Genomic DNA, 13,268 nt, shown 5'->3' on the forward strand with positions numbered 1-13,268 from the left:
GCTCTCCTTCTTTCCTCCTCTTCCAATTCTTTTAATTCCTCGTCTGTATATTCAGGTTCGAATTTGTATGGCAGGAGATCGAATTCAAAATCAAATCCAAAATATTCCTCTTCGTAGAGATCCTCTGCCATCCTGCTACGTTTTCTCTTTCCTGCTCTTCTCTGCTGCTCAATCAAAGCCTCTTCCGTCAACAGGAGGCTACCTCACGCGAGACATCACGTCACGTGACATTTCAAAATTCCAACCTGTTAGTAAGCTAGGCTTTGCTGTTGCATACAACTTCATTTCACTTTCGAAAGAAATACTGGACTATGTTTGTAAAAAAAACGGCAACGAAATTGTGAATTTCCAGAGCGTGTTACTCCACACTCGGCAATCAACTCCTACGGACTTTCCGCTAAAGATGGCAGCTGCAGCAGCAACATTTCCGGAAAGGTACTGGCTTGATTAAATTCATTCTGGACTCTCTATCCAACCACATGAAGACCTCGGGACACTTTTTGGCTTGAGGGACCCTCTACTCACTACCACGTAAGTGTTATGTTGTTTGGAGCTGTAGAAGAGGTATAAAAATAGTGTTTTGTAGCGGCGAAATGATATGCCCCACTCACTTCCAGGCTAACGACTTTTGGCTAAAAACGGTCAAGTCGAAATTCTCAAAACACATCCGAATGACATGATTTTGATGTCAACTCAACGTATGTACTCCCAATCATCCCGTAAATTGATCTAAAGTGCATTTTACTCCGGATTATCCCTTTAAGGTTGCTGTAATTAAACCTTTACTTAAAAAAAAATTCTTGATTCAGAAGTGTTGGATAATTATCGACCTATATCCAATCTCCCTTTTATGTCTAAAGTTCTTGAAAAAATAGTTGCATCTCAACTTTGTGATCATTTACATAGAAATAATCAGTTTGAAGAGTTTCAGTCAGAATTCAGACTGCATCATAGCATAGAAACAGTACTGGTGAAAGTTACCAATCATCACCTCTTAGCCTCTGATAGTGGACTTGTGTCTGTGCATGTTCTGTTGGGTCTCAGTGCTGCATTTGATACGGTCGATCACAGTATCTTATTGAAGAGACTTGAACATGTTATTGGGATTAAAGGAACTACATTAGGCTGGTTTACGTCATATTTATCTGAAAGATATCAGTTTGTTCTTGTAAATTAAGAATCCTCCTCACACACCAGAGTAAGTCATGGAGTTCCTCAGGGTTCTGTGCTTGGACCGATTCTTTTTACTTTATAGATGCTTTCATTAGGTAACATTATTAGACAGCATGGCATACATTTACATTGCTATGCTGATGATACTCAGCTGTGCTAATCTATGAAACCAGATGAAACCAATGGGTTGGTCAGACTACAAGCATGCCTTAAAGACAGAAAGACCTGGATGACTCAGAATTGTCTGCTTCTTAACTCAGACAAAACTGAAGTCGTTATCTTTGGACCAGAGCGCTTCAGGGAGAAATTGTCTTGCTATATAGTTACTCTTGATCAGGGATGTCAAACTCCAGTACTCAAGGGCCGCTGTACTGCAGGTTTTAGATACTTCCCTGCTTCAACACACCTGATTCAGATTAAATGGATCTCTTCGAAAAATTGTTAAATTCTGCACAAACCAGCCACCAAACCACCAAATGAATTTAATGTTGTTTATTAAGATAAAACGACGTCATTTGAAAGACTCGGAGATCTGTTGTTGATGCACTGAAAACTGCTGGTCATCAAGCCCCGCTTCGCAGACAAAAACTTTTGAAATTTGCGGCATCTAGGGAGCAAGCAGCAGAGAGGAACAAACATTTACCTTTTCAATGCAAACATGTCAAAAAAACAGTTGAATTTTTTCAAAAAGAAGGAAGAGTTGGATGACGCTTCGAAACGAGTCAGAAAAGAAAACAAAGGGCAGTTGCAGCAGTCATACTGACCAGCAAAACCGGCTTCAGCAGAAGACTAGCGCCGCAGCCGCTAGCCAAGCCAGGGCAGAAGGCCGGTACCGCAGCAGCAGCAGGTCAGGTTGCCCGCCAGCCTGTGCTGTGCAGTATAGCCTAAAATAATTGTAAATTATTGTCATAACATTTATGCCATGGATATTATTTGAAATTAAGGCTTGTAAGTCCCACAGCATTGTCAGTGGGTATTTGTATGTTGTTTTCAGCACCGTTTTCTGTATGCATTCCGGGACCTGTGCCCGTCTCGTCATCCCGGCGCTGTCATATGTACTTTTTATTCCGCCACCTTGTGATTTACAAATTAAGCACCGCCGAGCTCCATCATATCTTAAAGATCTCATTGTAAGATACTTTCCTAAGAGAGCACTTGGCTCCCAAACTGCCAGTTTACTTATGGTTCTCAGAGTTTCCAAAAGTAGAATGGGAGGCACACAGTGTTGCCAGATTAGGTTGAGCGATTTCCGCCCAATCACGTTCCAAAACCCGGCCACTTGAGCAAAAAACCGCCCAACAACATTTTTCACATGAAAACATTTAATATTTGAGTAATACTTAAATTCTGAAACATATTACTCATTAACCACATGACAAGTATCATTCACAGTGTTACAAAGTTTTTTTTTTTTTTTTCATATCAGTATAATGCAGGAGGACGTCCTAAAAGTATGGATTGCACCTGTCCCGCAAGATCCGTCCAAGGCACGGTGCAAATATTGCAAAGCGAAATCCGGATTGTATTTGGCCTTCAATCAGTTTTTGGCAGGTGAAAACTGATTGATAACTGCAAAACGCATCCAAACATGGGAAGCAAATACTATGAAGGGCCCAGATCCGATAAAAAAAAAACAATGCAGTCACGAGGATCGTTGCAAAAGTTATCATATCTTTATTGAAAATCCACCAATAGCCTAAATCATATTCATTACAGTCTAATTTCCAAAGACAGGGTTCTACAAAGTCATCAGATATACCGAGCACAGATACATGTTTATCACGTAATTGTCTTTACGTGATAAACGTCAAACTTTCGAAGCTATAATTAGGTCTACATTATAATGCAGTTGTGTGTATCTGCATAGTATGATCGCTTAATCGAGGGAAAAGCAGACGGTTTTGCGCTACCGCTCAACGGGCTGCTGTGCGCGCTCCCGCGGCGGCAAATCAGATTCTGGCAGACCATCACTTTTTGGCACGACACCTGTACTCAACCACTATATGGCTCTGTTCAACCAGCTACGGCATATCTGCCGCCTGCTGTGTACGTAGGCCTACAATGTATGGATTGATAGGAACACAATTTGATTTGTTTATTCACTTTAAACATTAACCTTTTTATTCACTGAATAAAATGCATAACTGTTGTGAGAACAAAAATCCCCTCCCAAACGTGTTGAAAGCAGCCCAAATTGTATTCGCCCGCCGAAGGCATTTTCTGCCCGCCGGAGGCAGTCAAAAGACGCCCAATTGGGCGGCCACCCGCCCAATCTGGTAACACTGGAGGCAGAGCCTTCAGTTATCAGGCCCCTTTCTTGTGGAACAAGCTGCCAGTAAAGAAGATTACTTTACTGGCAGCTTCATCTGTCACACCTTTCCTCACTTTACTCTCTTTTTCCCCCGTTTAATTTCTCAAATTATATTATGTACATGTGACATTATTGTGGTCATTAACTCGTGTTTCCCTGTTCAAACAGGTATCCTTCGAATGGTGTTGCGATGTCTATTGTCCCCTCTTTTCTGTCCTCTCAAACCCCAGCTGGTCGAGGCGGATGGCCACCCTTCCTGAGTCTGGTTCTGCCAGAGGTTTCTTCCTGTTAAAAGGGAGTCGTTCCTTTCCACAGTAGCCTCAGGCATGCTGAGGACGGGAGATTGGACTGAAGACAAATTTCGGTGCAATCTGTTGGTTTCCTTAGCTAGGAAATTGTTTTTGAATTGGCTCTATATGAATGAATTGGATTATTTTTTAAATCAATTAATTGGATTTCATTGGATTATGATTACAATGAATTGAACTCCAATTGGCTTGAATTGGACTATATTAGTTAAGTGCCTTGGGATGACATGGAGATATATGAATAAAATTGAATTTAATTGAATGATGATGAAAACAGAGGACGACAGAAAATAGAATATTCCAACAAAAAGGGAGTGGAATACATCTTTATACAATTTGCCAAGGTGTGCACAGTGGTCTGATGGTGAGCACTGTTGACTCACAGCAAGAAGGTTCCTGGTTCCAATGTCAGGTACTGCCTTCCAGTGTGGAGTTTGTGTGTTCTCCCTGTGCGTGCATGGGTTCTCTGTGGCTACTCCGGCTTGCTCCCACAGTAAAAAAAACTTGCAGTTTAGTTGAATTAGTGATTCTAAATTGACTGTAGGAGTTAGTATGCATATTTATTTTTTTTTGTTTTTTTTATCAGTTGGGTGATGGACTATAAACAACTAATTTCCTAATCATTAGCCATAGGAAAACATTGTGTTCCATATAGGTTCATGCAGTGTTATCTAATTTCCATGGCATTAAACAGTGCTCTTTGTCAAAACCACTGGCATTTTAGAGACGTACATGGTGTACTTTGGCTTTAGTGCCTTGACTCACCTGCTGAGATAAGAACCTAAGAGCAAATACTTCCGTCATTCTTAAATGTTTACTTACTAAGTCACCAGACTTAAATGATGAGACCAGAGTTTGAAAGCAGTTTTTAACTTCCTTGTCTTCTGTTTCCTCATTATGAAATTAATTTTGAGAAAGTGACAATTATTTGATTTGATACAACTGCTTAAATCCTGTTATCATCTCTTATTTTTTATCACGTTTTAAAAAACAAACAAACAAACTCTGTGACAGTACAATTTATTCATTCAGAATTTTGTTCTAACCTCCCATGCACTCATCCTACATCTTGAAAATACAGCAGCAAGGATGAGAATGAGTGTCACAAAGCTCAGTGGGCAAAACTAATCCACAGTGACTTTAGTAATTTGGTCAAAACCTTCCCCTGAATATAGGTGAGAGAAGTAGAATCAGCCTATAATCAGCTAACACATACAGCGAGTGTAAGAGCGAAAGGACAGGATGGCTCAGTGATAGAATGTCAGCACTGTGGGAGTGAGATGCGTCTCAGTCAGTCATTCTCTTATGTAAAACTTGGCCACCGGGACAGAGAATTCAATTCCTTTCTCAGAGAAAGAAGCTAAGCCTTATCAATGTCAACTCTAGCGAGAAGCAGCTTTTAGCTGTAGTATCTGCTGTGGCCTAGAGCTGCATTTCCCATTTAGGAACGGAGTATTACACAGAGATGACTCACAGCAATTGTGCTATGCAAATTCAACCAAGATTTTCAACAAAAGTAGAGATAATTGGAAAATATGCTAATTCATGATGACTCAGAGGGAAGCAGGCATGGCATGGCGTGAATTCAAGCTAAAGGCTCAGCGTGTTAACAAGTTCTTTCAGACTTGGAGCTAGTGTTTGTTTGCTGTGCTTATCGACATGCTCTGCACAGAAAACCACTACATAACATTTCACATAAAAGCATGGAGTCAGGTGCCAGTGCGTTCATAATGAACATGCTGTCAGCTAGTGTAGGTGCAGATTTCATTGAGTTTCCCAACAACAGATAAATGTCAGCAATTCAGCAAACAACCAGACAACATGTCATAGGACAGGGAATAATGTGGGTCGCTGTTTGAAATGAAACACCCCAAGAATATCACAACCGCACTTTTCAACATCTGTCGGTTTTAATAACTGTGTTATACAGCCTTTTCTGCTGCCCCAATGATTCAAGCTTGGATTGAAAGTAATTTCATTCTATAACAGCTCTGGAAGAAAGTATGACTAAAACTTAACTAACTAAATAAATTCAATTTGGATAACCATTGTATCCAAATGTTATTGGGAGATGTTTGTCTTATCAAATTAAATTCCACATGGCAAACCAAGTATCCTAATGATGATCACTGCGTCATTAAAGATTAACGATAAATAATAAATTCCATATCATTGTTGGTACAATCTTTGGTTGGTATTTTGAGTTGTGATATTTGTAACACAGATCTTTTACAGTCCATTGGAACCTGAGGTGACAAGCTGGGCTCAGCAGTACAGTAAGTAAGCTGCTCATTAGTAAAGACCCTTCAATACTTGCTAAAGGTTGGCCTGAAGCATATTCATTATTTATCAAAACTCAAGCAGAGTTTATTCACAGTTAAGCTGCTTTCACACTTACTAATTAGATGCAAATTAATTGTTTTCAAGATTAATTTATGTTTGCTTAAAAATATGCCTGCTGTTGCATTGCAACATTTTTGAAAATTTGTCATGATTGCACTTGGCTGTGGTGTTTTGGTTGTGTTCTGAGTTTCAGGCAGGGCCGAGCAGGTTTCCAGGAAGTCTGGGGCGGAGGGTCTCACTATTTCTGTGGTAATCAGGCTGACCAAGCTTCCTGTGTTATCAGTTTAACCTTACTTCTCCTGTGATCTTGGATATGCCCACTGGATATTTCATAGCCATGACAAAATTGGGTTGTAAGAGTTAAACTGCCATTCAACATTCTGAATGCCACCACAGTTAAAGTATGTTTCAGATTATTTCTAAAATAACCATCCATTCAGGAGTCCTCACACATCAGAGGGGAAACAAGTTACTGCTTTTATCATCTCATCAGAAGATTGTGATTTGAGCAGCACTATGTGAATGTATGTGAATATACATATGGAGAAAACTGATATTTTCTTGCTAAACTTTTATAGACTGGTCTCCATAGTAGTGTTCATGAAAGCCCAAAGAACTGCAATATCTGAGCTAAAAAGAAACACAGCAAGGCAGCAGACTAGCGGAAAAACTGGTGGGTTGAATTCAACTGGGGATGGTCAGGAGAGTAAATACAAGTTCAATTATCTTGGAGGGAACAGGAGATGGAGCCTATTCCAGCTGTCATTGGACGAGAGGCAGGGTACACCCTGGACAGCTCGCCAGGCTACCAAGAGACAAACGAGACACACTACCATGCACGCTCACACTCACTGCTGGGGACAATTTAAAGTCACCAAACAACCTAACATCCATATTTTTGGACGAGGAAGCCGGAGTACCCAGACACAACTGTTGTGAGACACCATGCAACCCTCCGTGTGATCAATGAAATCTTGTTTCATGTGACATATTGTAACAATTTTACAGGAGATTTTCTCCAATGAGAATTTTTGTGACTAGATTATCAATCTGGTTTTTCCAGTGATTAACAAACTATCTGTACTATGGTGCAGACATTCCTAAAAATAGTCAACAGGATTTAGGAGCAAAGCCCATGAATATACCATTGATATTAACGGTTATTAATATGCCACTAATGAGCTGTTATGTTAGTACATAATAGCCATCTCACAAGCAACCTCAGCATTCTTGACAGTAATGTGCAATCCCTATCTATTTATTGGAGGCAAATAAAGCAAAACAGAATGGAAAAACCTTAAAGATGGTTTTAGTCATCATTTGTTAAAGGCAGTGATAAATTAGAGAGTGACATTATTCATCAGGAAGCGTGGCTGAGGGGAGAGAGAGGCCTCGTCTGATGCAGAATCCTTCTTGAAAATGACAGGAAATCCATGTGCAGAGTGGAAATTGAAGTGTGAGTGAATCGATCCATTAAACCCGGACCCTCTGTAGTAAATGTACACAAAATTATTAGCTGTTGATGGATTCCTGAATGCAACTATGGCTGCCAGGAACATCACTCACTGCTGTAAGAGGCAGAAGCAGCTCCTTCAATAACCTACACAGACCCTCCTATAGCACTGTAACCCATATATTTCATTTAGAGCAGCTCGCAAATGTTGGAGTCACTTCCATTTCTTATTGGCAACCAATAAAAGTGGACAGGGAAATATGGTGTGGCCTTTTGCAGATGTCACATGGTGTAGATGCATAATGGGGTTGTGAATAGAGCAATTGAGGGTGAGAAGCTTCTTTTTCATGCGCATTCTCCATCCCACTTCTTTTTTTAATAATTGGGATTCCTTAAATTGAAATACAGTTTTGGCACATTAAAAATACTGCACAGCATTCACTGCAGGTGAGTGTTTCACACTAAAACTAGCCCCCTATAGCTTGTACTGACTGAGACTCAGGTGCTGTTTACACATACCCGGGTATTTTGATAAACGCATATTTTCTAACCTTCGTTTGCAAAAAAAACTAGGTGCACACAGCCCTGTTTTAAAAAAAAAACACGTCTACATTGATCCGCATAAATACGCTATCAAGAGCTGTTAAATTACGCCAAGCCTGACGGTGGCAGTGTTAGAACAATGAGAATTCCACACAAGCCAATCAGAAGCCTAATAGAGAACCGCTGACAGGAAGAACTTCCGGATCCTTTTCAAGAAGAAAATATGGCGCCAGGCTCATGTGTGTGGACTGATAGCGAGACTGAGCTACTTTTACACGTTGCGCTGGACTATAAAACTGCTAAAGCCGTGAAAAATGTCTTTGTTGTTCAATACATTGTATGACTGTAATTTTAAAAATCACACAAGCGAGTATGGCTCTCAACAACAGAAATGCTGCTAGTACCTCCATGCTTGCCAGATAAACAATGGACGGAGAGAATGGCGTTTTCACGCTAGCATCCTGCCAACATGGCGGATAGGGGCGGGGCTCTGTACTATGACGACAACTCCTCATTCCATTCCCAAAACTCCGTTTTTGTCTCTTTCAACCAGTTTACACACAAACGCTAAACGGAGTTTTTAAAAAATCTCCACTTTTGCCGGAGTGTTTTTTTAGCTTCGTTTTCGGAGGAAAAAACTCAGAAAACGTTTGTGTATAAACGAAAAGCACAAACGAAGGGAAAGGTCTTCGTTTATCAAAATACCCGGGTATGTGTAAACAGCACCTCAATTCCGCCTATATGTATTGGAGAATCCCTTAGTCTATTGACTAGGGGTGGGGGAAATTTCCGATTCTTAGATACATCGCTATTCGGACGTGGACGATTCTGAATCGATTCACAAACGTCCAAATTTCGATAATTTAAATAAAGTAATACAGACAGTTCTACAATGCGGAACTAAGAAGCGCGGTACGCGTCATCTCTGGGACACTATGGGGAGCGCACCAGGAGCGGACACGCCGCACGGAGGAAAACAAACATGGCTGACCGCCGCTACCCACCTCCCCATGAGATCCAAACAGCTCCCTCTAATTGAAAAACAGACATGTGGAAACACTTCAGCAGTGGAAGCGAACTGGACAAGAGCCATGTTATTATGACGTTTTCAAGGTGTAGTGCAGGGAAATATTAGCCTGGCGACGCCATCCTACGTACTTCCGCCCAAAGATTTTGGCTCCGCACATAGTCTGGCCAAATCCCCCTACCTCGGTTTGCTCAGTGTTTTGCCAATCAGCAAACAGTTGCGAGTGGTGACGCAGAACTCACGCGCGGAGTCCATTGTAGTCCATATAATTGTAGTTCAACCGCAGCGGAAATAAACATGGCGACAAAAGAACGCTAGAAGCTATCCATGAAGTTGTCTCAACTCTGGAGAGCATTACACAATTAAAACGAGAGCAAGAGGAATGCCTCTTCAATATTGTTAGTGGCAAGGATGTCGAAGCTCTCCTTCCAACTGGCTTTGGGAAAAGTTTGATTTATCAAATGGTACCGGTATAATGAAAGCGGATGTGGGAAGCGTGATTCGCGAGCTAGAGCCTCGCGAGAGTAAGCATGAACCTCGGCGCATAACCAACGTCATTTCTAAACATTATGATTGGTTAAGGGAACTCCGTTACTCCAATGAATTTAAGTTGCTGGGTAAGGTCCCGCCCTCCATGGAAACGGATTCCTCTTGGGTTTTCCCAGACTGTTTGACAGAGTCAACAGTTGGCTTTCGCCCAGGCTAGGGAAATATGATCCTCTGTGAACATGTTGTCTTTTATTTTGTTTCTGCGTGCGACTTCCTGTCCCGCACGATCTGCTCTGTGCTGCTACATTGTGATTCGGCGTCTGGCAAAAGTAGAAGCTCCATATCTGCTGCGGAGGCTTCGGAGCGCCACAGCTGTGACGCAACCGGTGGAAGCACAGTAATTGATTAGAATTGAAACGTATCAGCCCCGCTGCCGTGCTGGAGCGCTGGAGCGCACCCGCAACACACACGCATCTGGTGGAATTTAGGGATTAACTTGATTCCATCCGACGTAACTTTCCAGTTCGCACGCATTCCATTCTCCTACATCAGAAGCTCACTCAGTTATCAGTGCCTACCTCTACCTGTCAGTGGATCATCAGCTTCCTGTCAGACAGGCAGCAGCATGTCAGACTGGGGAGTACCTCTTCAAAGACCCGGTCCATCAGTACAGGCGCCCCACAGGGGTGTGTCCTCTCCCCACTGCTCTTCTCCCTCTACACAAATGACTGCACCTCAAAGAGCCCATCTGTAAAACTCCTGAAGTTCGCGGATGACACCACCATCATTGGTCTGATCCAGGATGGGGATGAGTCTGACTACAGACAGGAGGTGGAGCAGCTGGTCCACTGGTGCAGTCAGAACCACCTGGAGCTTAACCCCAAGAAGACTGTGGAGATGAAAATGGACTTTAGGAGAAGCTCCCCCCAACTCCCCCCACTCACCATTCAGAATGACACAGTGTCCAATGTGGATTCCTTTAGGTTCCTGGGATCAACAGGACCTAAAATGGTCTCCCCACATTGTCCCTATCCAGAAAAAGGCCCAGCAGAGGTTATACTTCCTTAGACAGCTAAGGAAGTTTAATCTGCCTAAGGAGCTGCTGACCACTTTCTACTCGGCGATCATTCAGTCTGTCATCTGCACCTCCATCACTGTCTGGTTTGGGTCAGCCACCAAACGAGACAGGGCCAAACTGCAACGGACAATTAGGGCTGCAAAGAGGATTATTGGAACTGACCTCCCTTCCATCCAGGACCTGTACCAGTCCAGGGCCAGGAAAAGGGCAGTAAAAATCTCTGCAGACCCCTCACATCCTGGTCACAAACTGTTCAATCTCCTCCCCTCTGGCAGACGATACAGGGCACTGCTTGCCAAAACCAGACAACACAAAGACAGCTTCTTCCCCAAAGCAGTCACTCTGTTGAACACCCAGAAATAGCATTCCATAGTGTCTATTTATTGCAAATATATATACTGTATTTATTATTCTCGTACACATCCCGATTTACCACCCATACTCAATTCCACTCTTACTGTTCTGCATTTCTAATTTTTATTCTTTTATGTTATTGTTGAGTGTTGTACTTTGTGAGTGAAGTTGTACCGGAGTCAAATTCCTTGTTTGTTTAGTCAAACCTGGCCAATAAAGCTGATTCTGATTCTGATTAGTTTATTAAAATGTAATGGAATTAATTGAACTTTTGTTTCTTATTACAAATCCATTGTTTTTCAAAATTACAGGTTATTAATGCTTATTCAGTGAGACAAAAAGAAATGTTGTGAAAAAGTGAATCAATATTCATAAATTAAAGACCCATCAATAATCATTTTATAATCGAATCGTAGCCCCTGAATCGTAATTGTATTGTGAGGTGCCCAAAAATTTCCAGCCCTATTATTGACGGATAATGGATTTCAAACACACTTTAATAAAGTTCTTCTGATGAATGCCTTTTGGGTTTTTGGGACTTGTGGGCTCATTCTTTATCCACTTATGTGCAAGTTTCTTCTAAGTAGTAACGAATTGTAATTTAATGGGCTGAAACACACTAACTGGTGCAACCCTGTGAAACTGCAGCAGACAATTACATTAAACTGTAATAAAGCTTAAGAAATTTTCTGCTTAACATTACCTGCAAACAACGATGTAACTTACACCATAAAAGCAGACCTTATTCTCCCTATGATGAAATACATGAGCTGGGAAAAATATCAACAGTACATTTGTGCCATCACTACTACACATAAAGTTGTGTATCGTCTGACCCAAAGGGAGCATATACAAGTTAAACACAAGAGGTCCAAGAATTGACCCCTGGCCATGTGGCCATGACTCCACAAGTCATGGCCACTCGCTCAGATTCATAGCTGCCAATTGTAACAAAATAACTCCGGCCTTCTAAGTAGGACCTGAACCAGTTAAGGACCGCTCCAGAAAGTCCAACCCAGTTTTCCAGCCTGTGCAACAGGATTCTGTGATCTACAGCATCAAACGCAGTGCTGAGGTCCAACAGAACCAGGACTGAAACATTACCAGAATCAGTATTCAACCTAATGTTGTTTAACACTTTGACCAGAGCTGTTTCAGTGCTGTGATGATGTCTGAAGCCTGATTGAAAGTTATCAAGACTTCCACTTTCATTAAGAAAGTCGTTGAGCTGGTTAAATACAACTTTCTCAATAATCTTAGATATGAAAGAGAGATTAGAGACAGGTCTGTAGTTGTTCATCATAGAGGTGTCTAGAGTTCTCTTCTTTAGGAGTGGCTTAATGGCAGCTGTCTTTACTGACTTGGGAAAAATGCAGGCTTTGTTTGTACAGCTCATAGTGAATCTGAAGCTTTGTTTTCCTCCATTTACGTTCAGCTTTCCTGCATTCTCTTTTCAGGTTTTTGACCGTAGTGGTGTTTCTCCATGGGGTTTTCTGTTTGATCAAGGTGCTCTTGATTCTTATCGGTGTAACAGCTTCCATTACATTCAAAACTTTTAAGTTGAAATGATCCAGCAGTCCTTCAACCGACTCTGCGCTCATTTTTGATAACATAGCTATGGCCTCCCTAAACTGAGCACTTGTTTTCTCATTGGTGTACCTCTTCTTAACTGAGAAGCTGGTTGTTTGAACATTCTGAGTAATATGTAAATCAATTTAAAATACAAAAATGGTCAGACAAGGCCAAATCAACAACCACAACAGAAGAAATATCAACACCTTTAGAAATGACCAGGTCCAGAATGTGACCTCGAAGGTGGGTTGGTTCTGTTATATGTTGCCACAAACCAAACATGTCCAGCACAGAAGAAAATTCTTTGGCATTACCATACGTCATATTATCTATGTGAATTTTAAAATCCCCGGTCAAGATACAATGGTTAAAATCAGTCGAAATAACAGACAATAATTCAGAAAAATCATCAATAAAACTTTCACAGTATCCTGGAGATCTGTAAATGATTAAGAACAGGATTTTAGGAACACCCTTTAAAATAAAACTAAGATATTCAAAAGAAGTGAATTCGTTAACAGATTAGATAGAATCACCCAGCAGGTTGACTGTTTTCGATTCCTTCTTTTACTAACTAATACAGGAATCGTATTGGGTCCCAGCTTGTTCTCAGAACA

At 41.3% G+C, this 13,268-nt stretch overlaps 1 protein-coding gene across 1 annotated transcript in view; it reads right to left on the bottom strand.

The window, feature by feature from the left end:
* Window positions 1-13,268, bottom strand: part of ca10a (carbonic anhydrase Xa) — a 491,723-nt gene that overhangs the window by 276,944 nt on the left and 201,511 nt on the right. The gene's annotated exons all lie outside the window — the stretch shown is intronic.

This window comes from Odontesthes bonariensis, chromosome 23, assembly GCF_027942865.1.
Source record: "Odontesthes bonariensis isolate fOdoBon6 chromosome 23, fOdoBon6.hap1, whole genome shotgun sequence".
Lineage (NCBI taxonomy): Eukaryota > Metazoa > Chordata > Actinopteri > Atheriniformes > Atherinopsidae > Odontesthes > Odontesthes bonariensis.